Source organism: Arachis hypogaea, chromosome 14 (genome assembly GCF_003086295.3).
Source record: "Arachis hypogaea cultivar Tifrunner chromosome 14, arahy.Tifrunner.gnm2.J5K5, whole genome shotgun sequence".
Classification (NCBI taxonomy): Eukaryota; Viridiplantae; Streptophyta; class Magnoliopsida; order Fabales; family Fabaceae; genus Arachis; species Arachis hypogaea.
The window spans coordinates 122,684,534-122,689,654 of NC_092049.1; the positions used below are offsets into that span (position 1 = coordinate 122,684,534).

Below are 5,121 nucleotides of genomic sequence, written 5' to 3' on the forward strand. Positions count from 1 at the left end.
CTTATCAGTTTTTAACTGAATTCTTGCAGATCTGTGATACTGTTAAGACCAATGGAGTTAATCCCGAGGTCTACAAGCTTATGCTTTTCCCTTTTGCTATAAGAGACAGAGCTAGGACATGGTTGGATGCACAACCTAAAGACAGCCTGAACTCTTGGGATAAGCTGGTCAATGCCTTTTTGACCAAATTCTTTTCACCTCAAAAGATGAGCAAGCTTAGAGTGGAAGTCCAAACCTTCAGACAGAAGGAAGGTGAATCCCTCTATGAAGCTTGGGAAAGATACAAGCAATTAACCAAAAGGTGTCCTTCTGATATGCTTCCAGAATGGAGCATCATATGCATATTCTATGATGGTTTGTCTGAATTATCCAAGATGTCATTGGATCACTCTACTGGTGGATCTCTTCATCTAAAAATAGATGAAGAAGCTCATGAACTCATTGAGATGGTTACAAATAACCAATTCATGCACACTTCTGAACGAAATCCTGTGAACAATAGGATAACTCAGAAGAAAGGGGTTCTTGAAATTGACACTCTGAATGCCATATTGGCGCAGAACAAGATATTAACTCACCAATTCAATATGATTTCTCAGAATCTGACTGGATTGCAAGCTGCATCCGGCAGTGCTAAAGAAGCCTCCTCTGAAGGAGAAGCTTATGACCCTAAGAACCCTGCAATGGAAGAGGTGAATTACATGGGAGAAGCCTATGGAAACACCTATAATCCTTCATGGAGAAATCATCTAAATTTTTCATGGAATGATCAACAGAAGCCTCAACAAGGCTTCAATAATAATAATGGTGGAAGAAACAGATTTGGCAATAATAAACCTTTTCCATCATTTTCTCAGCAACAGACAGAGAATTCTGAGCAGAAATCCTCTAGCTTAGCAAACATAGTCTCTGATCTATCTAAAGCCACCCTCAATTTCATGAACAAAACAAGGTCCTCCGTTAGAAATTTGGAGGCACAAGTGGGTCAGCTGAGTAAAAGAATTACTGAAACTTCTCCTAGCACTCTCCCAAGCAATACAGAAGAGAATCCAAAAAGAGAGTGCAAGGCCATAACCATACCTGGCGTGGCCGAACCTGGAGAAGAGGAAGTGGCAGTGGTTCCCAATGAGGAAGACCTCAATGGACGTCCACTTACCACAAAGGAGTTTCCTAATGAGGAACCAAAGGAATCTAAGGCTTATACAGAGACCATAGAGATTCCACTAAACCTCCTATTACCATTCATGTACTCTGATGAATATTCTTCTTCTGAAGAAGATGAAGTCATAGCTGAAGAGCAAGTTGCTCAGTATTTAGGAGCAATTATGAAGCTGAATGCCAAGTTATTTGGTAATGAGACTTGGGCAGATGAACCTCCATTGCTCATTAATGAACTAAACTCCTTGGTTCAGCTGAAGATACCTCAAAAGAAACCAGATCCTGGAAAGTTCCTAATACCTTGCACCATTGGCACCATGACCTTTAAGAAGGCTCTGTGTGACTTGGGGTCAGGCATCAACCTCATGCCACTCTCTGTAATGGAGAAACTAGGCATCTTTGAGGTACAAGTTGTAAGAATCTCACTGGAGATGGCAGACGGATCAATGAAAAAGGTTTATGGACTTGTAGAGGATGTCTTAGTGAAGGTTGAAGGCCTTTACATCCCTGCTGACTTTGTAATCCTAGACACTGGGAAGGATGAGGATGAATCTATCATCCTTGGAAGATCCTTCCTAGCCATATCAAAGGCTGTGATTGATGTGGACAGATGAGAGTTAGTCCTCCAATTAAATGAGGACTACCTTGTGTTTAAAGCCCAAGGATCTTCTTCTGTAAACATGGAGAAGAAGCATGAAAAGCTTCATCAAATTTTCTCCATACAGAGTCAAGCAGAGCCCCCACACTCAAACTCTAAGTTTGGTGTCGGGAGGCCACAATCATGCTCTGAACATCTGTAAAGCTCTAAAAGAAGCTCATTGTCAAGCTATTGACATTAAAAAAGCACTTATTGGGAGGCAACCCAATTTTATTTATCTAAGTTATTTTATGTTTTCTTTAGGATCATGATCATGTGGAGTCATAAAAATAACTGCAAAAATTAAAGCAAAATAAAAAATAGCATAAAAAATAGCACACCCTAGAGGACGAGCTTACTGGCGTTTAAACGCCAGTAAGGATACCGAAATGGGCGTTTAACGTCCAGCCTGGCACCATTCTGGGCGTTTAAACGCCAGAACTGGTAGGCAAACTGGCGTTTAAATGCCAGTAAAGGAAGCAAAATGGGCATTTAAACACCCAGCCTGGCATTTAAACGCCAGAAAAGGGCAGGGGACTGGCGTTTAAATGCCAGAAATGGATAGCAGCCTGGCGTTTAAACGTTAGGAAAGGCAGAAAGAGGGCGTTTAACGCCAAGGAGATGTAGGGATGAGAATTCCTTGACACTTCAGGATCTATGGACCCCACAGAATCCCCACCTACCCCACCTCACTCTCTCTCCTCTTCACACCCTTCCATAATACTCTTCCTAAAACACCATTCACCTATCAATTGTACCCTCTTCCCATATTCTCTTCACCACTCACATTCATTTACTATTCCCCATCATAAAACCCCACCTACCCCACCATTCAAATTCAAACCATCTCTCTCCCAAACCTACCCAAATCCACACGGATCCTTCCCCTTCCTCTTCCCTATAAATACCCTTCATACACACCCACTTTCACACATCACAAACACTTCTCCCCCCTTGGCCGAACCCTCACACGCCCTAACCTCCCCCTTCTCTTCTTCTTCTACTCTCTTCTTTCTTCTTTTGCTCGAGGACGAGCAAACCTCTTAAGTTTGGTGTGGGAAAAAGCCTTGCTTTTTAATTTTCCATAACCATTAATGGCACCTAAGGCCGGAGAAACCTCAAGGAAGAGGAAAGGGAAGACAATTGCTTCCACATCTGAGTCATGGGAGATGGAAAGATTCATCTCAAAAGCCCATCAAGACCACTTCTATGAAGTTGTGGCCAAGAAAAAGGTGATCCCCGAGGTCCCCTTCATGCTCAAAAGGAGCGAATATCCGGAGATCTGACATGAGATTAGGAGAAAAGGATGGGAAGTTCTCACCAATCCCATTCAACAAGTCAGAATCTTAATGGTTCAAGAGTTCTATGCTAATGCATGGATCACTAAGAACCATGATCAAAGTATGAACCCGGACCCAAAGAATTGGCTCAGAATGGTCCGAGGGAAATACTTAGATTTCAGTCCGGAAAATGTGAGATTGGCGTTCAACTTGCCAATCATGAGAGGAGATTCTCATCATTTCACTAGAAGGGTCAACTTTGATCAAAGGTTGGACCAAGTCCTCAAGGACATCTGTGTGGAAGGAGCTCAATGGAAGAGAGACTCCAAAGGCAAGCCGGATCAACTAAGAAGGCCAGAGCTTAAGCCTGTGGCTAGAGGATGGTTGGAGTTCATCCAACGCTCTATCATTCCTACTAGCAACCGATCCGAAGTAACTGTGGATCGGGCAATCATGATCCATAGTATCATGATAGAAGAGGAAGTGGAAGTTCATAAGATTATACCTCTAGAACTATACAAGGTGGCTGACAAGCCCTCCACTTTGGCAAGGTTGGCCTTTCCTCATCTCATCTATCACCTATGCAATTCGGCTGGAATTGTCATAGAGGGAGACATCCTCATTGAAGAGAGCAAGCCCATCACCAAAAAGAGGATAGAGCAAATAAGAGAGCCCACTCATGGACCTCAACAAACGCATGAGGAAGTCCCTCATCAAGAGATCCCTGAAATGCCTTAAGGGATGCAATTCCCTCCACACAACTATTGGGAACAACTCAACACTTCTTTAGAATATTTGAGTTCCAACATGGAGCAACTAAGAATGGAGCACCAAGAGCACTCCATCACTCTTCATGAGATTAGAGAGGATCAAATAGCCATGAGGGAGGAGCAACAAAGGCAAGGAAGAGACATAGAGGAGCTCAAGAACGCCATTGGTTCTTCAAGAGGAAGAGGACGCCACCATCACTAAGGTTGACCCGTTTCTTAATCTCTTTGTCTATTTGCTTTTGTATTTTCGGTTTTTATGCTTTATATATTTGACTATGTTTTTGTCTTTAATACATGATCATTAGTATGTAGTGTCTATGTCTTAAAAGCTATGAATAATTCCATGAATCCTTCACCTCTCTTAAATGAAAAATGTTTCTATTACAAAAGAACAAGAAGTACATGAGTTTCAAATTCTATCTTGAAAATAGTTTAATTATTTTGATGTGGTGGCAATACTTTTTCTTTTCTGAATGAATGCTTGAACAGTGCATATTTTTTATAGTAAAGTTTATGAATGTAAAAGTTGTTGGCTCTTGAAAGAATGATGAAAAAGGAGAAATGTTATTGATAATCTGAAAAATTATAAAATTGATTCTTGAAGCAAGAAAAAACAGTGAAAAACATAAAGCTTGCGAAAAAAAATAGCGAAAAAGAAAAAGAAAGAAAAATAAAAAGCAAGCAAAAAAAGCCAATAGCCCTTTAAACCAAAAAGCAAGGGTAAAAAGGATCCAAGGCTTTGAGCATTAATGGATAGGAGGGCCCAAAGAAATAAAATTCTGGCCTAAGCGGCTAAATCAAGCTGTCCCTCACCATGTGCTTGTGTCATGAAAGTCCAAGTGAAAATCTTGAGACTGAGTGGTTAAAGTCGTGATCCAAAGCAAAAAGAGTGTGTTTAAGAACTCTAGACACCTCTAATTGGGGACTCTAGCAAAGCTGAGTCACAATCTGAAAAGGTTCACCCAGTTATGTGTCTGTGGCATTTTTGTATCCAGTGGTAATATTGGAAAACAAAATGCTTAGGGTCACGGCCAAGACTCATAAAAGTAGCTGTGTTCAAGAATCAACATACTAAACTAGGAGAGTCAATAACACTATCTGAATTCTGAGTTCCTATAGATGCCAATCATTCTAAACTTCAAAGGATAAAGTAAGATGCCAAAACTGTTCAAAAGCAAAACGCTACTAGTCCTGCTCATCTAATTGGAACTAAGTTTCACTGATGTTTTGGAATTTATAGTATATTCTCTTCTTTTTATCTTATTTGATTTTCAGT

At 40.8% G+C, this 5,121-nt stretch overlaps 1 non-coding gene across 1 annotated transcript; it reads right to left on the bottom strand.

Annotated features, from left to right (window-relative positions):
• Window positions 1–212: 212 nt before the first annotated feature.
• On the bottom strand, window positions 213–320 carry LOC112746551 (small nucleolar RNA R71). Its single transcript, XR_003174430.1, has one exon. It is a non-coding gene; the product is annotated as a small nucleolar RNA R71 (small nucleolar RNA).
• Window positions 321–5,121: the final 4,801 nt, after the last annotated feature.